Source organism: Delphinapterus leucas, chromosome 1 (genome assembly GCF_059928025.1).
Source record: "Delphinapterus leucas isolate spDelLeu-1000000601 "Yukka" chromosome 1, BTC_Dleu_Yukka2, whole genome shotgun sequence".
Classification (NCBI taxonomy): domain Eukaryota; kingdom Metazoa; phylum Chordata; class Mammalia; order Artiodactyla; family Monodontidae; genus Delphinapterus; species Delphinapterus leucas.
Window position 1 is genome coordinate 105,865,196 of NC_143129.1, and position 27,985 is coordinate 105,893,180.

General features: G+C 36.1%; 2 pseudogenes; both read right to left on the minus strand.

Annotated features, from left to right (window-relative positions):
* Positions 1 to 3,340: 3,340 nt before the first annotated feature.
* LOC149750702 (bifunctional 3'-phosphoadenosine 5'-phosphosulfate synthase 1 pseudogene) lies at positions 3,341 to 5,268 on the minus strand (annotated as a pseudogene).
* Positions 5,269 to 5,276: 8 nt separating this feature from the next.
* LOC111164077 (bifunctional 3'-phosphoadenosine 5'-phosphosulfate synthase 1 pseudogene) lies at positions 5,277 to 5,970 on the minus strand (annotated as a pseudogene).
* Between the last annotated feature and the right edge of the window lie 22,015 nt (positions 5,971 to 27,985).

A 27,985-nucleotide genomic window follows, 5' to 3' on the forward strand; every position in this document is an offset into this window, starting at 1 on the left:
TTTAGTCCTTAAATTCAATAGATTTACTTGTATACTAATGATCATCTTTCTCCAAACCCTCCTCTACAAACTGCGTCTTCTCCAGTGTTCTCTTTCTTGCTGTTGAATCAACCATTCATCTTGTTACACTAACCAAAAAACTCAGAGTCGTGTTTCTCACCTTTTCCTTATTTTCAGGCAAACAACATTCACTACATTACCAAGCCCTATGCTTTCTGCCTCCAGAATAATTGTCAAATTAATTCATTTCTATGTCACTACTGCCCTACTCCAGTCCAACCCTCATAATCTTGAGACTTGTCTATTGCAGTTGATTCCTTTCTATTCTAATTTCTGCTCTTTCTATCCTTCAATCCATTTTCCACATTGTAGCCAGTGATAATTTTAAAGCCTTTTAATAGATTTCTATTATTTAGAATACTACTAAAGCTTCTTTCCATGGCCTAAGGGATTCTGATCTGGTCATTCTTAAACTATGCCAAACTCTGTTGCTTCTCAAAATATTTACACATGCTGCTTCCCTCACTTAATTCTTGTTTTGTTTTGTTTTGTTTTGTTTTTTTGGCAGTATGCGGGCCTCTCACTGTTGTGGCCTCTCCCATTGCGGAGCACAGGCTCCGGACACGCAGGCTTAGCGGTCATGGCTCACGGGCCCAGCCGCTCCACGGCATGTGGGATCTTCCCGGACTGGGGCACGAACCCGTGTCCCCTGCGTCGGCAGGCGGACTCTCAACCACTGCGCCACCAGGGAAGCCCTCTTATTTGTTTTATTATATTTTTTCCTGACATCCACAAACTCCTAGCTAGTCACTGAGTTCCCTTGAATTTTGTACACAATATTTAATGGCTTTATTGATATGATTCAAATACCATCAAATTTACCCCTTTTAACATGTAAAATTTGATATCCTTAGTATATTAACAGGGTTGTATCAATCACCAAAATGTAATTCTTAGAACATTTTAATCCCCCCTAATAGAAACCCCATACTCACTAGCAGTCACTCCCTATTTGCTCCTATGATTTCCTTACTCCCTTACCCCCAGTCTTAGGTAAACATTTATCTACTTTCTGTCTCTATAGATTTGGCTAATCCAAATATTCCACGCAGGTGAAACTATGTATTGTAACATGTGGTCTTTTGTAATTGGCTTCTTTCACTTAGCAATGTTTTAAAGGTTCATCCATGTTGTAGCATGTACCAATACTTCATTCCTTTTTATGGCCAAAGAATATTGAATTTTATGGATGTGCCACATTCTGTTTATCCATTCATTGGTTAATAGACATTTGGATTTTTTCTATCTTGTGGCCATTAAGAATAATGCTGCTATAAGCATTCATGTACAAGTTTTTGTGTGGGTATATGTTTTTATTCCCCTTAGGTTTACTCCTGGAAGTGGAATTACTGGGTCATATTGATAACTCTATATTTAACATTTTGAGAAACTGCAAAACTGTTTTCCAAAGTGGCTAGACATTACTACCATCAATATATGAAGCCTCTAATTTCTTTACACCTTCCTCAACACGTGTTATTATCTGTCTTTTTGAGTATAGCCATCCTAGTGGGTATTTCTCACTGTAGTTTTGATTTGCATTTCCCTAATGACTAATAATGTCAAGCATCTTTTGATGTGCTTATTGGTCATTCGCATGTCTTCTTTGGAGAAATATTCAGATTCCTTGCTCATTTCTTAATTGGGTTGTTCATTTTATTTTTGAATCATAAGAGTTCTGCATATTTTCTGGATACAAATCTGTTTTATATATGATATGCAAATATTTTCTCTCATTTTGTGTGCTGTCTTTTCACTTTCTTGATGGTATCACTGACAGAATAAAGTTTTAAATTTCAATGTACATAATTTATTTATTTTTTCTTTTGTTGCTTGTGCTTTTGGTTTCATATCTAAGGAACAATTGCCTCACCCAAGGTCACAAAGACATACTCCTATGTTTTCTTCTAAGAGTTTTAGAGTTTTAACTCTTACATTTAGGTCTATAATCTATTTTGAGTTAATTTTTTTCTATTTTATGAACTGAAGGACCAACTTTGTTCTTCTGTGTGTAGGTATCCAGTACTGCCAGGACAATTTGTTGAAAAGACTGTTCTTTCCCCACTTAGTTTCCTTGGCACACTTGTCAAAAATCAATTGACTATAAATATAAGGATTTATTTCTGGATTCTCATATTGTGACATTAGTCTATTGATCTATTCTTTTGTTAGTACCACACTGCCTTGTCTTGATTACTATAGCTTCCTAGTAAATTTTGAAATCAGAAAATGTGAGTCTTCCAACTTCATTTTTCTTTTTTAAGATTGTGTGGTCTATTCTGGGACCTTTGACTTTCGTTTAAATTTTAGGATCAGTTCATCAATTTCTGTATACAAGCCAGATGGGATTTTAATAAGGATTACATTGAATCTGTAGATCAGTTTGGGGATTATTGAGAGCTTGATATTAAATCTTTTGATTGATAGACATAAAGTATCTTTCCACTTATTTAGATCTTTTAAAATTTCTTTCAACAATGCTTTGTAGTTTCAGTGTGCAAATCTTGTACTTTTAAAGAATATATACCTAATAATTTATTTTTTGATGCTATTGTAAAGAGAATTGCTTTCCTGATTTCATTTGAAAATTGTTCCTTGTTAGTGTATAGAAATGCAATTGATTTTTGTATATTGATTTAATATTCTGTAACCTTCTTAAACTTGCTTATTAGTTCTAGTAAGTGTGTGCATGTATGTGTGTGTGTGTGTGTATGCGTGAGTTCCTTAAGGTTTTCTATATAAAAGATGATGTCATCTACAAACAGAGATAGCTTTACTTCTTCCTTTCCAATCTGTATGCTTTTTACTTCTTTTTCTTGCCTAATTTCCTTGGCTAGAATCTTCAATACAGTGTTAAATAGGAGAGGCATGAACAAATACCCTTATCTTGTTCTTGATCTTAAGAGGGAAGTGTTCAGTCTTTCATCATTAAATATGATGGTATCTGTGGATAACATCATTAATGCTTTGTCAAGTTGGGGAAGATCTCTTATAGTTTGTTGAACATTTTTATCATGAAAGGATGTTATATTTTCTTTAATAGTTTTTTGGTATCTATTAGGATGGTTGTAGGATTTTTATCCTTTATGATATAATATGATGTATTACATTAATTAATTTTGATGTTAAACTAATTTTGCATTCCTAGGATAAATTCTACTTGGTCACTGTCACCTTTTTTGTTTATTGCTGTATTTAGTTTGCTAGCATTTTGTTGAGAATTTTTGCATCTATATTCATAGGGGATATTCATCTTTGGTTTGCTTCACTTTTTAACAAAAAGAAACCAAAATGTTTAATTTTACTGAATAAAGAAAGTTTACTCAGAGTTTATGCAGATCATAAGAATACTTAGATTATAACAGCTGAAAGATCCACAGCTGATTGGAAGGAAGGAATAAAGAAAGTAACTTATATTTTCAATGCCGAAACAAAAATCTAATTGCTATAGATGTCTTGTAAAGTTTCCCAAATAAGGTCTAGCCAAATTTATTTTCTAGTGGATTTTTTTTCAGAGATAAAAAGTAAGATTCAATATGTATATTATTGATTACAACTAATATCACAGCTTGAAAAAGTCATGAGACAGAAGCATAAATATAAAATAAAAAGACAAGATTTTCAAATTGTATTAAAGGTATATTAACCATAGTAACTGGAAAAGATATATTAAACTTAGCAGTGTACCACACAATTCAAAACAAAACTCATAGGGCAGACCAAAACTGATGCTAATTAAGGAAAACGGTCTGTTTTTTAGAAAGGGTGTCCAGACAGACACCACTACAAAGAAATGCCAACAGTAACTATTGGTCCCTTCTGTTACTTAGTAAAGTGTCAAAGATAGAGTGACTGGGTTAACAGCTTAAGGTTTCTCCAAGCGTCTGCAGTATTATCAGCACGGTCCAGACCTTGGGAGTCTTGACACTTCAGGATGTTTCTGGCCTTGTTGGGCAAGTCTGCACATTTGTGTTCCTGAAATAAATTCAAAGTCTTCATGGTGTTCAGAGTCATGGTAGTCTACACGCTTCTTTTTCTTGTTGTAAACTGTAACTTGAAGGGAAACTATTTCCAAGGTGATTAAGCCAAGGGCCATTGTTATCTCTGCTGTTATAAGTTGACTCATAAAGACCCTTCCCTGTTTTCTGGATGAGACATGCCAGCAGAGTCTCACCCAGCAGTATAAAAGTTGATTCCTGCGACCATCAGTGTTCTGCAATTCTACTGGACCTCAGTTGGTCCATGATGGGATATGGAAAGATGGCCACCACTGTTGTTTCAGGATTCCTCTAGCACTACAGCCTGTTGCTTCCTGTGCCACTTCCAGCCACCAAGAGGGTGAAGGAGAAAGACAGGGCACCTATAAGCCTCTTTCTAGAAGTTGCTTTTGAGTATCGTGTATTAATGGAGCATGTCCATTGTGGACTGAGTTTCATAATTAAATTCAAAGGCGGCATCAGCCTTCATGTCTTTAAACACCTGCTTTAGCTCAGTAGGAGTGAAACAATACTGATCAAGATCATCATTCGAATAAATTTGGTCAAAGACTTGAAGATCTCCTTCAGTCAGCCAATCTCCTTGTTCCAAAACAAATCTTGATGTAGGGGTGGTCCTGAATGTTGTTCCTCACTGTCTAGCACAGTGTTCCTCCTTCCTGTGTTAAAAAAAAAAGCTCTGGATTGTGAAGAAGAAGAGCTGCACAGTGACCTTCCTACATCAGAGCAAAAGCTGTCCAGATGTCCAGCATTTATCTTCTTGAGTAGCTGTCAGAAATATAGGCACTGACAAATTAATGATGTCCCCAGCCAGAAGATAATCAAAATGAAGGCAGAGCAAGTACTCCCCATTTCTCATAAAGCCGTTCAGTGAGATGCACCAATCTTTTGCCAAAACCTGCACACACTGCACAACCACTTTATTAATTTTTAATGCTGATAATGTTTCTCCATCTGTTTTTGCCAAATGAAGTTTATTTTCTGGCACACACAAGATGCCACAGGTACAATATCCCATTCCCAAAGAAGTTCCATAACTCTTACTGCACACAGCCATTTATGTCACAGGAGTCTGTTTTCAGCATCAATTCAGGGGCTTTTGGTTTTTTATGTTCAGAACCAAGCCCAGTGAAACATTTAATTTCTCTAGCCCATGCTTTTTATTAGAGTCCTTTGATAACCTCTGTTCACAAACATGCAGAGGTGCATTTAACAAATACTTCAAAAAAAGGCAAACTTGTGGGCTTCCCTGGTGGCGCAGTGGTTGAGAGTCCGCCTGCCGATGCAGGGGACACGGGTTCGTGTCCCGGTCCCGGAGAATCCCGCATGGTGCGGAGCGGCTGGGCCCATGGGCCATGGACGCTGGGCCTGCGCGTCCGGAGCCTGTGCTCCGCAGCGCGGGGCGGGGGAAAGGGCTGTCTGCGACAGTGAGAGTCCCGCGTGCCGGAAAAAGGAAAAAAAAGGCAAACTTGTACCCTCCCGAATTTGCCTTGTATTATTGTGATCTTGAGCATAAGGCGATATAAAACTTGTAACGCACACTAAGCCAGCACCTGTAAAACAGCTTAGCAACTCCTGCAACTCAACGAACATTCTCATCTCTCTTCAATACTAAAGCCAAGGTTTTTATTGAGACCTTGATGAACGTTGTCACCAATCAAAGTACAGCACGGATAACCTGGCAAACCAAGTATTCCTCCAAAGTCATGCTCACCGTGGTTTTTCCTGCTCCAGATAAGCCTGTTAGCCAAACTGTGCAACCAAAAAAAAGCCGCCTCTGGTCTCTACCACCTGACCTCTTGTTCCTGCTGACATGGTGAGCCTGGTAGGTGGCATTAGGTGCTCTCTGCCTTCCCTAGTTCTGCATGTTATTGCTCAGTATGTCTTTCTTGTACAGGTTCCCAAGGACCTTCATGGCTGCACAGAGTGCACAGGGTGCCGGGGTTTTCAACCCCCAAAGGTTAGAAGGAGGAGGGGAGGCCTGTGGGGGTGGAGCAGAGCAGGAAGGTATGCTCTGACCTAGGCACTTTATGCTCTAGATTCTGGTTGTGTGGCTCGTTGGCTGTACCTCTGATATGGGTCAGGGCAGAAGTATATGGGATTTTTTTTTTTTCTTGTGATATCTTTGTCTGGTTTTGGTATCAGGGTAATACTGGCCTCATAGAATGGGTTTGAAAATGTTCCCTCTTCCTTTATGTTTTGGAAAAGTTTGTGAAGGACTGGTATTAATTCCCATTTAAATGTTTGATAGAATTCATCAGTCAAGCTATGCGGTTCTAAGCTTTGCTTTGTGGGAAGTTTTAAAATTACTAATTCATTCTATTTGTTAGAGGTCTACTCAAATTTTCTATTTCTTCTTCAGTCAGTTTTGGTAATTTGTGTTTCTAGGAATTTGTCCATTTCCTCTAAATTATGTAATTTATTGACATATAATTGTTTACGGTATTTCCATGTGATACTTTTTATTTCTGTAAGTTTGGTAGTGATGCCACCTTTTACTCACTATCCTGTAAAGGTAATCATTATCATGCCTTATGGGGGAAACACTTCCTTAAGCCTATATTCCTAAACACTATAGTTTTAATTGTTCTCTGAATTCCACACAAATGAAATCATATATTCTTGCCTGGCTTCTCTTGCTTTATTTTATGTTTGTAAATTTATCCCTGTACCTTTAGTTTGTTCATTTCATTGCAGTATACTATTCCATTGAATGAATACAGGCATACCTCATTTTATTGTGCTTCACAGATACTGCAGTTTTTAGAAATAAATGGTTTGTGGTCCTATGTCCAGCAAGTCTGCAGGTGTCATTTTTCCAAAAGCATTTGCTCACTTCATGTCTCTATGTCACATTTTGGTATTTCTCACAATATTTCAAATCCTCCACCAGCAAAAAGATTATGACGTGCTGAAGGCTCAGATGATGGTTTCCATGTTTTAGCAAAAAAGTATTTCTAAATTAAGATTTTTACATTGTATTTTTCAGACCTAATGCTATTGCACACTTAATAGACTATAGTATAGTGTAAACATAACTTTTATACGTACTAGAAAACCAAAACATTCGTTTGACTTGCTTTATTGTGATATTCACTCTTTTGCAGTGGTCTGGAATCAAGCCCACAGTACCTCCCAGGTATGTTGTATACAACAATTTATTTATTCAGTGACATTTGGTTATTTTCTTGTTTTTAGAATATTACAAAAATTGCTGCTGTTAATGTTCTTGAACATGTGTTTTGTTTCTTACAAACATGCAATTATGTTGGATTATACATAGGAGTGATCTGCTGAGACAAAGGATTTATGTCTGCTCAATTTTAGTTGATAATGCCAAAGAATTTTCAATGTAGTTATATCAGCTGATACTCCCATCAGTAGTATATAAATATTTCCATTGCCTTATGTCCTTGCCAAAACTTAGTATTGTCATTAAAAAATATCTTTAGTCATACTAGCTTGGTTACAATGGTATCACATTATGGTTTTCATATGCATTTTTCACAACAAAGTTGAGCTCCTTTTTATATTGTATTGTCATTTAGATAACCTCCTTTGAAAGTGCCTGTTGAGGCCCCTGCTTATTTTTCTATTGTGCTGTCTTTTTATTAGATCTGTAAGAGTTTTAATATATTCAGATAAGTGTCCTTTATTGGCTATATATGTTGAAAATGTTTTCTCAATCTGTATAGTTTATAATGTATTTTAATGAACACAATTCTTAATTTTAATGCAGTTAATATTTGATATTTCCTTTTTGGCTAGTGTTTCTTGGTTACTTGGTTAAAAATATATCTTCCTACTTATAGTTCATGATAATGTTATGTTCTAGATAATTAGGTCAACTACTCACCTAGAATCAATTTTTATGTATGGTTTGAGCTAAGGGTCAAGTTTTATTTTTCTCCATATTGATATTCAATGAATGAAGCATCATTGACTGAAAGAGCATCTTTCTCACACTATTTAGCAATACTCCACATGTCTTAAATCAATTGTCCACATATGCATATGATTTAATGTGACCCAAAGATTTGAAGGAACAAGGGGAGTGAGAGATTAACAGAATCTTGAGATGGAAAGACAACTGTAGCCATAAGAAAAGGCCACAGGACAAGAACTATGACCTTAGAGGAACATAGCCCCTGAAAGTTGTGGTACAATAAAGAATAAGCAGAGAAAAGAAAAATCCCAATTTTTGCCTCTTGTTTCCCCTTAAACTCCTGTTCAGTTGGAACCCAAATGGAAACCAGAAAGCAAAGGAGCTTGTTGATGCAATTCATACCTGGGACATAGCCCAGGTAGAAAGGTGAAGCAAGAACAAGAAGGTCAGATGGAAGATACCCAGCACAGACAAGTACATTTGCCTCTCAGCAACCTCTCCTCATTTGTCCAAGTGAAATATTTGTTTCCCCACTACAGGAGACACCCAAAATGTCCCCCCTGAACTAATGTCTCATCATAGAGTAGGTCAATGCAATCAAAATCCTACCTGGAAAGTAATGTTTAACCACCACCAGTGTTATTCATATAAGGTAACAGCAGGAGGGAGTGGGGGGGTGTGGAGGGAGGAAATGGGTGCAAGAGGAGCAACTAACTAACATAAAACATAACTACTATATCCTCTACTTCTATAGTTAGACATGAGGCTTAAGTTGATAAAGGTAGCTGCCTTCTTCCACAGCCCATTTTATGTTTCCATTATTATCCATCTCAGCTGAATAGTGTTACTTATTTGGTGGGATGGCCCAACCTCCACATCTGTAGGCTCTGAATCCTTGGTGATTCCATATTTACTGGGTTGTCCTAGTTTTCCATAGTTCAGAATTATTGAGCACAAGGAATATGTAGATGCCTTAGTGAATTATCTGGCTCCATTCATAGTTTGTACCTAAAGGGTAGCGGTAACCCAATTTCAACTTTTAATCATGATGTGTCATCACAGACTATGCAGTGACACTCTTTCTGTCTGTTTGTTACATGTCATGAGGGTCTGAAATTTTAGAAGCAGTCTCAGCTTTTAACTCAATGAGGCTATAACTGTGTGTCTTGGTGGATACAAAGTTCCACTACTGGACACCAACTTTCCTCTACTGCACACTAACATTCCCCAAAACAAATATGAAGGGAAGAAAAACTTTCTTTGGTAGTTTATTGATATAATACTGAGAGGGACCATTTTCACCTCTAAAACTTGATTCTGGCCATGGGAGAGTGGTACTAAGTATTGGCTGCTAGTTTAAGAACATACTTCCTCCTCTGGGCTAGAATCCCAGCCTCCCAGGATGTTGTTTTCTAGCTGATGCCGTAACTGTGGTTTCAGCAGGCTATTCCACCATTCTGTTTATCCATCTGCTTTCTGATGGGGAGACACGGTAAAGCCAGCGAATTATGTAGGCCTATGTCCATTGGCATATATCTTTCGTTGTAAACGGTGTCACTCCTTTTAAGGTTATATCGTGCAGAATGCCATGGCTGTAGATAAGGTATCTGGAAGGATGGTATTGGTAAAGTGCTGTGGACAATAAAGGGATTTCTGTATCTGAAATATAAGCCTATGTCTGTGAGGACAAGTCACTCTCTCTTTCATGACAGAAAAGTTTATTTTAATCACCTTCCACCAGGAAGCAGGCCAGTCTGCTGAGGAATGGTGTTGCATGGAGCTGCATGTGGCAGGTGGACCACTTGGCATGGTGATATTAAGATCAGGCTTTATGAGGGGAAATTCATGTTACAGAACCCATGACTAGCACTCGACCCTGCTCCTCAGAAATACTCTGTATATCAGTCATTTGAGCAAGCATGGGGGTGCCTGGAGAAAGACACTTACTGATAGCCACAGGGAGCAACACCTTGTGCATCTGACTATTGAAAGCATTCTCCACGGTGGATTTGTTCCTGCGGGAAAAAATCTCACACTTTGTATTCTTTCTAAAAGAAGTTCTCTGTGAAACTCTCTCATAAATCACTACTCTAACAACTTAATTCTTTCCATGTCCCTGACCATTTAGACAACCTGTTGCCACTGCTCAGGAATCAGTATATATTTGCACCTAATTCTACCTTTCCTTCCATGCACAGTGGACAATCAGATGCACTACCTCAATTTCTGCCATAGGAAATATTTACCCTCATTGCTGTCTTTCAAGGCTACCCCCCGAGTTGGACTATATTAAGGTCACTATCGACTTCTAGCTTAAATTAGCATATTAAGCAGGTCTACCTATAAGCCATAGTTTTGTTTTCTCTTCTCCTTTATTGGTCATAGGGTAGGGAAGCCCTATGCAGTTCCACATGTGGGTTGTTGGAGAGCTGATAAAGCTGTAGAAGTACCTTGGGGATCTGAGCCACCAGCCAATGAAGTTAACTTGTGCCTTCCAAATCTGTTTGGGCAACCAAGTTGAATATATCATTTCTTTTTTACAATGCAATGCTTATAATGCACATCTAAGTTGATGGTTTGATTAATCAGATAACATCTAGTCTATCGATTACAAATCACTAGGGTTCCATAGACAAAATTTTGGGCAGGCCCAGAGCCCAGTAGCTAGTCAAGAGCTCCTTTACAAAAGAAGAATTGTAGCTAGCATAAGGGCATTGCTTCCTTCCCAAATCTTTGTGGTCTGAGCTGTGATTCACCTATTGGACTTGAGCAAAGCTTCATATGATATCCCTGTCGGCCACAGACAATTTCAATGCCACTGTGTCCAAAAAGTCATAATTCAATGAAAAGGTCAACTTGCACACAGAAGAAACTGAGAAGCCTAAAAAATTACCAAATAAGGTTTATGTTTCTTCCCAAACACAAAGAAACTCAGCAAGAAGTATGCCACTTTCTTCATGGTGGTCAATACAATTAGGAGCAACTTATTTATCACTATGGAGAGAATATCCTGACAGTCCTTAGACTATTGGACCCTCTGAATGTGGTATGCTCCTAAATTTTCATAGTCCTATTTCCTACCTTCTGGCATGCGTATGTCTTACTAAGGCATCTAAAGTGCCTGTCACTTTGTGTTCATTAGATTCAGTTAGCATAAAGTCACAAATGGAATGAACCAGTGTCATGTTCTATGGGATATCAAGGGGACTCAGGGCTAATTATGACAGCACAAGAGAGTTGACATAACCCTGAGACAAGACCATAAGTTTACACTGTTGTACGTGTGGAGGTAAACTGCTTCTGATTATCTTTGCTGAAAGATATAGAAAAAAAGCCAGGTCAGTCAGGTCAATTGCTGCATGCTAGCTGCCAGGGGCTGGGTTGATTTGTTCCATGAGAGATATCACATCCAGAAACGCACCTATGATTGGTATCTCCACCTGGTTAAGTCTGTGATAATCGACTTTCATTTTCCATGACCCATTTTTTTTGTGAACTAGACACAAGAGATTGGGATATTATAGGAATACTTTGTCTTTTTGAAGGCTTTGCTAATCTCTGTAATGCCTTGGGGAATGCAAAATTTCTTTTGGTTTACTTTTCTTGACAGATGTGGAGGAAGGTGGGAAGTTCCATGGGATTCATTTGGCATTTTCTACCATAATAGACTTCACTCAGTTTCTACTCCTTCTCCACTAGTACTCTGATTTTAGCACAAGACAGTTAAGCCCTGAGCCTGTGCTGCCATGCTACAGCCCTTATAACCAGGCCTTGGGTTTAGTTTACATCAGTACTTTACCTGTGACTATGGAAGATAAGAGACCCTTCAGAGCTATTATTAGGGCTTTATGACTTTCAGCTCTGATTCAGATTTAGAAATTCTTTTTCCTGAGTAATCTTTATGGGGTCATCTGAAGTCTCCAGCTGATCTCATAACCATTATAATCATTATTGTTGTCAGAGTAATCAATTGACATAGCCATTTGTTCTGCCAATGTCTGTTCTCCTGGTGTACTTCCTTCCATGCCACCAACTGAAGGACCAGAGGGCTAGTAAGAGTGGGAGGCTGTTACTATTCCTAGGCCTGAAAGGGCAATGGGAAGGAATGAATACTAGAACTAGAAAGGATAGTTGTATAGAGAAGGGTAACGGACAAGAGCTATATAGTTTTTAGTAGAGGAGCACAGTCACCCACTATAACACAACGGAGAGAAAATTAGGGGAAGAAATACCTAAACTCATTCTTTCCCACCCTATATTATCCTATCTCCCACTGGCCAAAGGAAATAAGAAGCCAGAGGACAAGTGAACCCATTAAGGCAGTCCCTATGGATCGACCTCTTGCTGTACAGAGCAGAAAGAAGGGTGGATTTGGCAGGGCAGAGCTATCTCATGCTTCCCAACTCTTCAACTGGCTAACTCATCTTTTGTTTCTTAGCTGACATGCTATTTCCCCAAAGAAGTTTTCCTAAAGCCCTAAATACAGCATCATAGAAAGGCTCAACAGTCTTCTCTTTTAGCACTGCTGTTATTCTTGATAGGCCTCATTACAATATGTATTTATATATGAATTAGTTGAGTCTATAGGTTAATTTACATAATGGCTCACTATTTTATATTTTATTCTTTCATATTTGAATACCTGGTATCTTACACATAGTAGATACTTATTAAATATTTGTTGAAAAATAATAAATGAAATAATTAGACCTATGTAACCTATGACCTAAACCTCCACACATATTATCATCTCTTTTGGAAAATGTGTTCTCAAATGTAAATCATTGACATTGCCACAAAATTTGTAAAACACAGCATACTTGTAAATCATAACCAATCTGTGTGCATCGTTTATACCCTACTTCCTGTGGTAGCTTAAATTACTTTATAGCAATTTGTGTGCCTTCATATGTTTCTAAGTTCTACTAAGAATTGTGATGTGTTTTTCTTACCATTGAATATTACCACTGACGTACTGGTATAACAACTCAGTCTTGGGAAACTAATATTTCTGGAGAAATGAAAAAATGTTTCTGGAATTCTGAAGGATTTTACACAGCTGATTGATGCATTACAGGGAACCCAGAGAAAAATGTGGAATAAGAATGAAACTAACAACTAACAATTAAACACTATGGTGTGTGCCAGACAGAACGCTGGATGCTTTATATATATAGTTAAACTTAGGATGTTAACACAGTAAATAGATAATTATACTCCCATTTTATGGATTGGAAAATATATCTTTAATTAGGAAAGATGATTCACAAGAATATACTTAGTGGTGTCAAACTGGGAGCCAAGTGATTGAGCAGGTATGAAATCTAAATGTTGCCTGGTCACTAAATATTGTTATTATTGTAATACTTCAGTGTCAATTGACACCAATGCTGAATGTAGCTTCTGTAATGGCACTTATCCAGTGTGGGAGGCTTATTATGGAATGATGTCAGTATCTTCTGTCATCAATTTCATGAAAAACTAACTTAGCTTTTCTTTGGTGGTTCTGATATATTTCAAAAAGATTAAGTGTGTTACTGTCCTGCTATACAGCTATGGGTAGCTCTAGCTGGTCAGTCTTTGGCAATGTTGAGGCATTTTACCTGGGTAATTTAATGGTGTCACAGCTTCATATATGTGCTTAGGACCTGCAGACAACATCTAGTGTAAAATAATCCAAGAGAATAAGACATATCAATAAAAGAGCTTTGTGCAAAATGCCACATTAAATATTATTTTAATGGTTCAAAACTTTGACCATTAAAGTTGAGTTTTAGCTCAAAGCACAGAAGTTCTTTAGCACTAACGCATTGCTCTAAAGAAAGGTCAGAGATTTTTTTCTGTAAAGGGCTTGGCAGGCATATTTCTTTGTCACAACCAGCCAACTCTGTCACTGTAGCATGAAAACAGTCATAGATAATCTGTATAGGAATGAATATGTCTATATCTCAATAAAACTCTGTGAAAGCCAAAACCTGAATTTCATATATTTTTAATGTGCCATAAAATCTTCTCTTTTTTTTCTCAACCATTTAAAAATGTAAAAATCACTCTTAGCTCATGAATGATACAAAAGCAGGTTATAGGCTGGATTTGGCTCATGGAACTAATAAGTTTTCTCATTTTGAACAGGTCATCTTCATCACGTCTTTGGGGTGAAGACACTTCTAAGCATTTATCTAACATCATAAACATTGAATTGCAAGGACAGGCTATTTCTCACAATTGGAGCCTAATTATATGAGCTGGAAGTCCTGTAAATCTAAGGTTTAGTGAGAAATATGCTCATGGTCACTTATTATTTGCTGCTTAATATTTAGCATACAGTATTCACCATTTTGATTCACTTAATAAACAATTACAGTATGTATTAATCCCTTTAGTATTTCCTTCTCCCTCTTTTCCTTTTTACAACAATAAAAATGGAATTCCATTTTTACCTGTCATATAGGTTCCATGCTGTTACCTCTAGGAGCTCAAAGTGTGAAATAGGAGATATTGATCTAATAAAAATAGATGAGGCATATAGTCATTTACTAACAACTCACCCAAGAACAATGGGTGATGCACAAAAGCTAAGATACATATACTATATAGATACATACTATGTAGAAATCTCACTAGCTCTACTTTCTGTGTCAGGAACTATATGACTTTTCCTACTAAAACATCAGTAGCTGGATGCTAAGGCCCATTTCTCTGAATGTCTCTTGTATAACAGATGGGATCGGTGGAGTATATGAGGGAAACTACTGCTCCTTTCATTTTTCTATTTATCTCCATGATGTGTGTATGTGACAACGTCCTTTTGCATTTTTAGCAGGTGTTTGGATGAAGCTGGATTCAAATGAAAAAATAAAAAGTCCAAATAAGTTATTTTAAATATTACTGTAGTAAATATATATGTATATGTTTGTATACATATATTATACTATATACATATATATGTCTTATCTTACTCATACGTTTAAAAAAATTTGGTTGTCAAAAAATTTTAGAGTGTTGTAAAGTATCAACAAATAAAGTATTAGTGAAATAAATATAGACAATATCAAAATAAAATAATATTCAGATATAAATAAATCTTACTTTCAAAGGCCATCTTCACATTGTCTCAAGATTCAGCTGCTCAGTTTTAGGGGTTGTACATTTTATGAGCTCTGATTGATAGTACTTAGACATGACAATAAAAATAGTAATTTCATTTGTAGATATAAACTGGATCATTCATCTATCCATTATGAAATTATTCAGCCTTAACATATGCATAGCAACAACATATTAGGTATTTAATCAGGAAAGACAAGAGTTGGATTTACAAAAGACACATATAAAGTTTCATTCTTTGAGAAATTATGACAATTCAACATTGATTAAACATATGGACAAATGCAAGGTAATATGAGAAGTAATAAAACACACACACACACACACACTCACACACACATCCACATAAAAACCCATTAACAGCAATAACCATTGACTAAGGACTTATTTTATCTCAGAAACTCTGCTAAATGTTTTATCTGTATCATCTCATTTAATCCTCAGAGAGACCCTGTAAGGAAAGTGTTCTCTCCATTTTCGTTATAAGGCAATTAAGCCCCAAGGAAGTGAAGTAACTAGCCCAGGGTTACACAGGATTGCTGACCCTGGATCTCATCCCTAATCTTCCAAGCATCAAAGTCCACAGAGGCCCTCCCTGACTGGTAAAAATGACACATCCAAAATCTGAGGGGAATGGGTCACCTCCCAGATGACAGTTTAGGGTTAATTTGTTCTTTGTTTCTAAGATCAGAGTAGCCTTTCTGGAAGAGGTAATATTTGAACTGCACTTTAAGGAAGGTTATGGATGTGGAATGGAATTGATGGTAAAGGAAGACATTCGCAGAGCGGGCCAGGAAGGCACCAAGCAATGTGAGAAGTGGGAAGTTAAGGCCAGGGCCTGGCATTAGTGTCAGTACGCAGAAGGCTGGGTCAAGACTGGAGAGGAGCTTGGAGCAAGTCAGAATAGATGGAGTGGTGGAAGAGCTCCTGCAGTGAAGTGTCCTGGAAATGAGGGATCTGGGGTGGGCCCGGGGGCATGGATCATGGCTGTTTGTGACATATGTGAGGCCTGGACTCAGAAAGCAAGAATCAGTAATGGGGGACTGCTCCGGGTCAGAATCAGGGACATTAATGCAAGTCACTGAGTTTTCACAGGAAATCAAAAATTGAGTATAAAAACAAATCACAAAGTGAAGAAAAGGATAGAACTAATGTTTATTCAACGTCATCAGTCTTAAACATTATATTGAGATGGCATTATTTCACAATTGTTGCGTTATTTACTCTCACAACAAACCTTCAACCTATATGCTGTTTTTTTTAAAAAAATAATTAATTAATTAATTAATTTTTGGCTGCGTTGGGTCTTTGTTGCTGCACGTGGGCTTTCTCTAGTTGTGGTGAGCGGGGGCTACTCTTCTTTGCAGTTCATGGACTTCTCATTGAGGGGGCTTCTCTTGTTGCGGAGCACAGACTCTAGGCTCATGGGCTTCAGTAGTTGTGGCTTGCGGTCTCTAGAGTGCAGGGTCAGTAATTGTGGCACACTGGCTTAGTTGCTCCACAGCATGTGGGATCTTCCCAGACCAGGGCTTGAACCTATGTCCCCTGCATTGGCAGGCAGATTCTTAACAATTGCATCACCAGGGAAGCCCCCAACTTATATATTGTTATTCAGAAATGAAGCAGATCAACCTCAGAACACTTAAGGAACTTGCAAAGACCCATATGTCTAGTATTTAGTGAGGTCAGGATAGACACTCCCATCCGTATGCTTATAATGCCCACATTTTCCTAAATAGCAAACATGTATTTAGCATGGAATATTGGCAAGGGACTTTCTGAGCAGGGAATACAAGAATGTGTACGTTCCCGCTCTCAGAGGATATACAAACTAATCACACAACTCAACAGAAAGATGCCAAACACTCTGTTTTACATTTCTTTCGCCAAGTACTGAGTCACAACCTTTGTCCTTGAGCAGGAGACAACTGACAAATATTTGTTTAATCTAATCATTCAAATATTCCTACATAAAATGTTTTCTTTTACACACATATTCTTTAAAGTGCAGTTGCATCCATTTTGGTAGATGGCTTTCTTTTCTTATTTGCAACTTCGTCAGTGTATTCTGGGGAGGCGATCGGTATCTACTCTGTGAAGTTGTTCCAGAGGCCTCCCCCCTCCACGGTCTCGTGGCATTTAGTAATAGGACTGACACCCATATTATTTTCATTACTCATCACCACCTTTGGATTAAGATTGTTGTTCACAGAACTGAAAGGAAATAGAATGATTCTAATACATCATAAAAAAGAATGTAACTCTATGTTGAGTTGTATTTCCGCTAAGGCATATCTCATAGAGATATACTTTTAAAATAAAAAGGAAAAAGTGTAAAATAAATTGTTTACATGTGATACTTTGATACTATAAGAGTAAGGAAGCTTGAATCTTCATGTCTCTTTGAAGTATGGTACATGATCTGTAAAACTTCACAATTTTTCTTCAAACACAAATTCCTTTTGCTTTCACCTCCATACATTCATTTTAGAAAAAGAGTCATTAATTCTCTAGAAATTTGAGTGTTTGACATAGTTATATAAAATTATTGAATTTTAAAATAATCTCCAATAACATTGTAATGAAGAAAATGAACTTGAAACCATTGTAGGATGATAGCAATGTCTTGCCAAAATTTGTTGGATCCCAGACTATTGGGAATTAAATAAAAATAAGAACTTCAATTTTCTCCTACATACAATTAAGTTTAAACTAAACTAAACTATAAGTTTCTTTCTTTTTACTTGGTAACATTTGTCACACCTTAAGAACCTTCCTACCCAGTATTGACTTGTAGCTTCATTTTATGACCCAAGGTGATTACGTTTTATAAGCTCATTGAGCAAAGTCTTCAAAGTATTTACAATTTTGATTTACGTGCATGCGTGCACACACACACATATGGTATACTCATTCAGAAGTGGTTCAGTTCAAAAGAAGTAGTCAGAGAAAATTGTCACTTAGCCACAAATCCATTACCTTCATTTCCCATTATTTTTTTTAAACCCCTATCTGTATCTTTCCCTATCTATAATCTTCTTTCTTTCCCTTTAGCACCAAACTTCTTGAAGGGGTGTACATACCTGCTATGCCCACTTATTTAGTCTAATGAAACTGTTCTGCCTAAGGTCCTAGATAACCTTTACTTTTCCCAAACCATGTGACACCTTTTCCCTTGAACCTTCAGGTTTATTTAACACTTTTGAACAACATTCCCTACTGAAATTTCTCTCTCTCTAAATTTCTATGTTAACACTTTCTCAGAGGTTGCTATTGTTACTGGCTTCTTAGTCTTCTTTTAATCTCAACTTTGACTTCTTTTTCTGTAAAAGGTAGGCATTCTCAAGAGCTGTGCCCCCAGCCTTCTGCTGTCCTCTGTATATGATTCCCGAATGAGCTCATTCCCACTCATGTATTCAATCACGATTTACATGTCAAAGACCCCAAATGAATATTCTTGTGCCATGACCACTCTGCTGAGACCCAGAGCCACATGTCACAATTGACTTATTACTAGGCTTCTCTACCTAGCCACTCCGTAACCATTCCAAAGTCACCATGACCAAAGCTCACCCCAGTAATTTTATATCATATATTCTCCATCATTGCTAATGTAACTTAGCTTAGTGGCAACTAGGCAACTTTAAGAAAGTCATTTTTCATCTCTAAGCCTCAGTTTCCCTATGTGTAAAATGAAAATAATAGTGATTTCAATAAGTTTTTATAAGGATTTAAAATCAGTTATTATGTAATCCACAGTAATGAATGCTAACCACATAGAAGTTACAATGGAATGGAGCAAACGTTAACACTGTCCTCATTTTATAGCAGAGGAACACAAAACACAATGAGGTCAAGTAAATTACCCAAAGTTATCTAGCTAATTTGTGCTCAAGCAGGATCTGAATGAAATCTGGGCCCAGAGCCTGGCCTTTTAATTGCGCCACTACTCTGTACAATCTTATGTATAATGTATACGGCACAATCCTTAGCACTTACTAGATGTATCAAAATCACAGGATGGGGAGGAGGACTTAAATGTTCTGGAAATCTGTATTTTAAAGAGCTCCCTGGTGAATCTAATATTCAAATGGGGTTAAGAACCAACATAGTAGACTCTCAAAAATGTTTGTTCCTTTCATCTAGATGAAAATAATTGAATCAGTTTGACCCTATGAACACTTTTAGAATTGCTGTAGCCATTAAGCTTAAAGTACCTTTTAGAAGGGCTCTGTTAGAAATTCATTTTTTGAAATGACAATGCAAGAGCAATAATAAAGACACACACATACATAAAAAAGCCCTCAGTATTCATATAATCAGAGGCATTTAATACACACATTGTGTTTTCATTTGTATTGCATGATTTTATCCTTAGGAACAAGAGCTTTAAAAATATTAGACTTCTGTATAACCCAGAAAAATCACTTTCCTAAGATCATTCGGCTGCTGGATAGATAGTCCATCTGGCCTAAAAATGCTTCATCTTACCTTTCCTCATCCACCAAATCATGTGCTTTCTCTCCCGGTTATCAGCACTTCTTCCAATTGTTTCTCATATAATTAGAGTAGGATATTTCATCCTTCAGCATATACGCGCAGAAAACCAAAACAGACTAAGTACACATAAAACAGAAGGCAATACAATAAATTCTGTTCTCTTTTTCAACAGTCCTATTAGTGTGTATATGTGTGTGTTTATATATATATTTTATGCTCACAACCAATACACAATTTATTATTCAGAAATAGCCAGATTTTTGTTTTGTTTGTAAATAGCAAGATATAATCCTTCCTGACACAAACTTCCTAACACAAATGAAAAGAGAATTCAGTGGAATAATTTGGGGTGTTTCAGTGAAATAAAGAAATGTGTATATAAATGTATGATCCAAATAGAATGGGAATGGGGGATGTTATGTGTTTGACAGCTCATCAGAAGGCCACAGGATGAACTACTGCAATCTTTCCTCCCAACTTGGTGTCATTTTGATTTGGTTTCAATGTATCTGAAGAGAACTTCATTGGCTTAACTTAGTTCTCACACTCATGAATTGAGTAGAGCATCTATTGGTAGTTCCGCCAAGACTGTACACAGTGGAGTAGAGGTGAGTCTTCCAAAGGAAACTGGGGATGCAGCTAACCAGACAAAAAGAAGTTGGATAAGGGGAACTCCAAAGTTCAAATGTCCCCTCTCGTTGATAATGCTAGTTAGAAATATCACAATTAGTGCTAATGTAAAAATGTATTATATTGATTTTGTCATTTAGTGTCTTCTAATTAAGGTTCTTAAGCCTTAACTGAATATTTGCAAGTAGCTTTAAATGGGCTGTTTATTTGTTCTACTTATTGTGTCAGAAGTACCTCTATGGTTTTCTCCTTTATAGGTAATTCCATTAGTTTTAAATGTCTCTAACCCATCTCAAAACATTCTGATCACCATAGGGAAAGACAGTTGTTTTCTTCTCAATATCTGTTCTCCTCTTGAACACATGTTTTCATGTCTCTTACAAAACTGTATTTCTCAACCCTTCTGTAACCTTGAGACTAAGTTCTGGTTAAGTTGATGTGCTGCTTCTGGAATTTCTTTTTTATGAAAGGGATATGACCCTTCCCCTGCCCTTTGTGAGCTGAAGTCATATCTTGGACCATGAGGTTGAGGGACGCATCCTGAGGATAAAAAAGCAGAAGAACAGGCATTTCCTGGGTCCAGATGACTATGGAGCTGCCATACAAGCCATAGACTAATTACAATGGGACATTTAAGTGAGAGAGAAATAAATGCCTATCTTGTTAAAACCATCACTATTTAGGGTGTCTATTATATAACTATGTGTCCTCACCAATATAGGAAGTTAGTATTCCTAATTCTAATATAATACAGCATACTCATATACACACATATTAGATATAACACTAAACAAGTGCTATTGATTCCAAGAACGGTAATACAAAATTCAATCTACTTCTTCATTGTCACAACATGTGTTGATCTCTGTGTCAGTGTGTGTTTTCTAAATCCATGTGCATGTGTGTGTGTTACTATTTATGTTTTCTAAGCCTGGACTCAAGACTATTTTGGAATCCTAGAGGAGAGATTCTAGAGGTTAGGCATTAACATTTTAAAATAGCAAGCTTTTATTCCTGAAGAATTATATTTTAAAACACACTGTTTCTTTTATATGAAAGATCGCCTGAGTAGGATTGCTATATCTGAGAAGAAAATCAAAACTCTAGATTTCATTAAAGAGATTTTAAATCAAGAGAGAAAAACTGCTCTGCATCACAAAATTGAAGGGGTCTTCAGTTTGGGTGGAGTTACAACCATGAAGATTATGTTTCACTGCAAAAACGGTTCCTAAATATAAATGTGTGTTCCCTAGTTTAATTAGTTACCCTCTGGAGACTGAAGCAGAAACTGAATGATGGGAAGAGCAACATGAAGGTCAATATTCCACTTATGGTGACAGAGGGACCCTAAAGAGGATGAGAGTGAGTTTTAAACACAACCTATATCTTGATAAAAACATTCCCTTAGACCAAGGGCTGGCAAACTATGGTCTGCTGGCCAAATCCCACCCAAGGCCTGTTTTTGTACAGCCCGTGAGCTAAAACTGATTTTTAAATGTTTAAAAGGTTGAAGAGGAGAAGGAAGAGGCAGGGGCAGAGGAAGGGAAGAAGAAGAAAAAGCAATAGCAGCAGCATCTGAAAGAGAGAGCTATGTGATCTGTGGTGCCTAAGATATTTACTGCCTGGTCTTTTATAGATAAATGTATTGATCCCTGTCTTAGACCAAATAACCTCAACAATATATTGAATAGAATATGCTGAAGTGGAGGATGTATTCATATAGATTGTCCTTGCATACAATAGAATCAGAATGTTTGTTGAATAAAAGAATCACTGAATGGATACTATGTTTCCAATGAAAATAAGGACAGTGGATTGCACGTCATTTATTCACCAGCAGACTCTATGATTTGGTGTGTAGTATGGTAAAAGCAGTTGCAGTGAGAAATAATTGGGAGTGGTTTTGTTTTATTTCCCTATAAAACTATAGTATAGGGTTTATATAATCTCACCCCATAGCATTGTTTTACAGTTTGTATGCTGACTATAGCAAACTTGGATCAAATCGGCATCATGACAAATATAAATTCACTTGCCATTTTTCAGTATCTGGCACATAGCATATTTTAATTAATGTTGGTCAAATAGACAAATGAATACTTAACATTGTTATTATAAAAACATACTCGAAGATTGCTGATTCTCTTGTCTAGTAAAATAGTAACCTTGGCAGTGAGTCGTTTTATGGCAGATATTTCCTTTCTCTCTTCATCTAAGAAATATTTTTCTCATGTATTTTCCTCCTTTCAAAAACCTGTGAGAAAGAAAACAAAAATCAATTATAATTGACTAAAAAAATGATTTTTCTGTTGTGTGAGCCACAAAGCTTATGTGACTTAAAGGAAAAATGTCAAAAGGTGATCAAGAGGTTAAAGAAAGACCACTGGTGCTGGCGTTTCCCAGGGTGATAATGAGGCATGTACTGGATTTTTCTCCTTTGGTGCAATTGTATGGTGTGTACTTCTTTTTGCAGATTGCTTTCAAGAAGTGATGTAACACAAACCTCAGTCTCATGGACAGGCTTTGTTCACAAACTTCTCATTTGTGATACACTTCAAGTACTCATGATCCCCTTTCCCTTCCCAATGGTACTACCCACTTTAATCTATAAAGTAAAGGGATGCTGTATCTGGAATGGAATTTAAATGATTTTTTTCTATGACCAAAGCGTATCCTAAGAGACACTTCAGTCAATTTCAAGAGTTTGAGCCTAAAGGTGTGCTTTCTTCAGGGTAAGGTCAAGGCAGAGGAAAAAAGGAGCTGCACGGCCATGTGGTTCTCTGTTGTCCAGATCAAATCTTTGAACACTTTCTTTTCGTCATCAAAGGACATCTGAGAAGGCAACATATAGAAAATAAGATCCATAAGACTCTGGCTAATGTTGTGAAAAATAAAGATGAGGATCAAAAGTCTAAAAGGACAATCTTGGCTTAAAAGAAAAATATGAAAAGTCTGTCATTGTATTCTGTAGCATGTGAGAAGGTGTTTAAATTATTTGGTCTATGGACATCTGGGTCACACTTGCATGATAAGAGTTCAGCATAATAGAAGCACACCTGCCTGATGGAAATTATTTACAAATAGCATTTAAAATAGTCAGTGGAATACAGCTCACCAAAGGAGAAATGAAACTGACTCTTCAAAGAAAAATTGGAACTTGTTTTTTTAATTTTGGAGAAGATCTGATAAGTTGAAATCTAAATAAACAAATACTTATAGTAAGACAACTTTAGATAATCAGTAGTAATAAATAAGACAGTAGTAATAAATAAGACAGAATGATCATTTCTTCAGTCTCTGTGCAAACACTAATTGAGTGTTTGTCATTAACCAAGAACTGAGCTAAGTGCTAGAATAAAGACATGGCAAAAACCCAATTTCTGCCTTTAAGAAGATAAATAGTATTAAAATAGATATGGGAAATCTACAAATCCAATTCTCATTTTCAATAACTAAGCTTCTTCCCCTCACCATAGGTTTTTCAAAGCAAATTACCATTTTGTTTCATTGAATTAACCAATCTAGGTGTCTACAGTTAATTTTATATTCATTCATTAAAGCAATGAAAAGACATTCTATGTGGGTATATCTCAAGGCTGGGAAATAAACAAAGATGAAGAAGACATTTCCTATCAGAAAATGTACAGTCTAGTCAGGTACATATATGCTCAAATAACAAAGTACTTAATGAAAAGTGTTATCATATTACTAATAATATTACTAACAATAACTAACACTTATGTAATGCTTACTGTGTGTTTTACATATACCATCGTATTTAATCTTTGTAACAACACTGTGATATAAGTACACATTTTATCTGCATCTTATAAATGAGAAAACTAAGAGAAAAATGAGTTCGATAACTTGTCCAAAGTCATGGTGAAGGTTGATTCAAATGGCTCCAGATTCTATCCTACTAATCACTATATTCACAGGAATTTAGTGGAGGAAGAAATTATTTCTGATGAGATGATAAGAAAAAAGTTACATGAAGGAGTCATCATTAACATAGATTTATAAAAATATCTAGAATTTCATACTCCAGCTAGGAAGAACTAGTTTGTAGCAGACCACCCTCCCACTGAGAGCAAAAATAAAAGCTGGATATGATTTTTAAATTGTTGGAACACACCAGAAAGCAATCAAGGCAACAAAAACTTGGAGACCCGGGGTTCCAGAGAGGAGGAAAACTAGTTAAGTGTGTTATTCTTGGCAGCTTTTCCCTTCGAGTCATTTGTTAGTGCATATGCAGTGTGGGTGGAAAAACTCAGAAGCTAAAAGCAGACAGATGCAAAGAGTGCAAAAAGGCAGAGAATTACAGTGCTGTTTGGAGATTAAAAATGGAGTTCAAAATCTAGCAAGATTTGACTATATCAAATCTTCTAGGTATTTAGTTAAGCCTCCTGAAGGAGTATATACTAGGGATAATAGCAAACTAGAAGACCAAGACTAAAACCAGTTACAATTAGCTTAGTCCCTGATTACATTAAGGTGATCAACTTCCTCACTAACTGGCTACCAAAGAAGCACAAGAAAGAATATTAGTGATTCTGATAGATAAATCAGTAAAAAATATTCAAAAGGATTGAGAACATAGAAAAGAGAATAAGAGGCATCTAATACATAGAGAATTTATATATGTGATGCACAGACTTTTAAGACTGAAGAAAAACCAGAATAAAGGCCCCAAATTATCCAAAACTGATGAAAGATATTAAGCCACAGATTCAAGAAACACTAGAAGACAGCAACAGGGTGAAGACAAATAAAACTACACTCAAGCACATTATAGTAAAATTTATAAAAAGTAATGGCAAAGGGAAAAATCTTAGAAATAGAGAAAAAAAAAGACAAATTACTTTCAAAGTAACAATTCTACAATTCTTAACTTACTTCTTAAGCAAAAAAGTAGAAGCCAGAAGAGACCTGTATGAAAAATTTAAATGCTAAAAAACAGATTGCTATATTAGAAGTCTCCTCTTAGTGGAAATACCTATAAAAAATGAGGGCAAGGGGGCTTCCCTGGTGGCGCAGTGGTTGAGAGTCCACCTGCCAATGCAGGGGACATGGGTTCATGCCCCAGTCCAGGAAGATCCCACATGCCGCAGAGTGGCTGTGCCCGTGAGCCATGGCTGCTGAGACTGTGTGTCCAGATCCTGTGCTCTGCAATGGGAGAGGCCACAACAGTGAGAGGCCCGCATACCGCAAAAAAAAAAAAAAAAAAGAGGGCAAAAAGCAAGACAGAAAATATTATGTTTGATGTCAGTAAAACCCCCTAGAAGGAATACTAAAATATTTGCTTAAACAGAAGAAACACCACCTCAGAGGGAAGAATGGAGGTGGAGAGGGGAAGACTAACAATGTAATTGGTGAAGATGTGAATACATTCAAATAGATAGTGACTATAAAAATCAATAATAGGCTTCCCTGGTGGCACAGTGGTTGAGAGTCTGCCTGCTGATGCAGAGGACACGTGTTTGTGCCCCAGTCCGGGAAGATCCTACGTGCCACGGAGTGGCTGGGTCTGTGAGCCATGGCCACTGTGCCTGTGCATCCAGAGCCTGTGCTCCGCAATGGGAGAGGCCACAACAGTGAGAGGCCCGCGTACTGCAAAAAAAAGAAAAAAGAAAAAAAGATCAATAATAATATACTGTGGTGGTGTTTAATCAAAATACACGACAAGAATAACACAAAAGTAGGAAATGTAATGAAAATTACTTGATGAACCCAAAAGAAGTTAGAAAGGGAGAGAAAAAGGAAAGCTAAAAGAAGTGAGAGAAATAAAATATTAAGATAGTATATTTAAACCTAAATGTATCAATATGTAATTAAATTAGTAATAAGGTTATTAAACTCTCCAGTTAAGAGTCAAAAATTACCAGAATATGCAATTACTGGCAGTTACATGCTGCTTACAAGAGATAAAAACTTAAAAACACATAGAATATTGGAAAGTTAAGTAAAAGAGAAAACTGTGTAACATTTAAACAGCGACTAACATAAACTTTATATTACTAAGTCAATATTAGATATAATAGATTTTAAGACAGGAAGCATTACTGGAGGTAAAGAGGGTCATTTCATAATGATAAAAGGGTCAATCCACCAAGAGTATATAATAATTTTAAATTTGTACATACCTAATTACATAGTTTACAAAGCAAACACTGAAACATTTAATAGATACATAAATCCATGACCATAGTGAAAGATTTTTAATGCACAATTTCTCAAAAGTTACAGATAAAGCAGAAAAAAAATCAGTAAAAATAGAGAATACTTGAAAAAAAGCTTGACTTAGTCCTAATTGACAATATAGAGCACTGCATCTGAGTAAACAATATACATGAGTGGACTTGGAGTATTTCCCCAAATTTTCATATGCTGGACTACATATACAGAAAGCAAGTCTCAACATATTTCAAATAATTGAAATAATACAGAGTGTGTTTTCTGACTACAGTAGATTTGAGTTTGAAATCAGTAAATAGAAAAATAACTAGAAAATCTCCTAAAGTTTGAAAATTAAATAACACATAAGTAAAATAAGAATTATCAATAATATATTAGAATATATTTTGAGTTAAAATATAATGAAGAAAGGATATATAAAATTTGTGGTATAGGACTAAAGATATCTTCAGAGAAAAAAAATTTAGCCTTTAAAGTACATATGTGAAGAAAAAGCCTGAAAATCAATAATGTATATGTATCCAACTGAAGAAGTTAGCAAAAGAGCAACAATTTAAACCTAAATAAAGTAGAGTGAGGGGAATAATAAAGATCAGAATTTAATGAAATGGAAAACACATAACAGATAAAATCAGCAAAACCAAAGCTAGTATTATTAAAGCCACAAATTGGTAAATACTTAGTAAGACTAACCAAAAAAAAAAAAAGAGTGAAAGGAACAAAAATACATATTTTGCTTAATAGTAAAAAATCAATCAATGTATTTCTAACTTTACAGTGGAAAAATCTGACAGATTCAACTTTAACCAAGTGATCAAAGTTAGTATCATCATTATGGGGACAGGCTAACATCATCTATCTCCTTGTGCACTGAGGACACAATATTACTTCTGAGGTATTCTCAGCAAAAATGCATAGCACAAATCTAATCATGGGAAAATATTAGACAAACCTCAATTGTGGAATATTTTACAAACTAAACTAGTAGGAATTCTTAAAACATATCAAGGTCAAGAAAATATACCAAAAAGACTTGAACTAAATGCAATGCATTTATTCTTAAATAAATAAATAAATAAAACAAGTCATTATTTGGAGAATTGTGCATTGTTAAGTTTATTTGATTATATATGAGAACATCTTTATTCTTGGGAAATAACACTGAAGATTTTAGCAATAAAGGGTTATGATGCCTCCAGCTTACTCTCAAATTGTTCAGAAAAAAAAATGTATACATTTTAGAGTAAGTGAGAGTGAGAAAAAAGGAATAATAAAATGAATTCAGAAAAATGTAAACAATTGGTGAATCTGGTTAAAGGGTATAAAGACTTTCTAGGATTGTTCTTATAACTTTCTAGTAAGTTTGAAATTGTATAAAATGAAATATTAAAATATTAGTCAATATACTTCACCTCATTAAAAGAATAAAGGAGCAAAATGTCAAGATCATTTCAATAGGTAGTGAAAAATTATTGATAAAATTCAAATTTTATTTATAATTAAAGCTTTTATATACTAGAGATAGAAGGATGCTTTTTTTTAAAGTTTGATAAAGGCTATCTACAAATAATTGCAGCAAATACTGTACTTAATGATAAATTTAGAAAAAAAT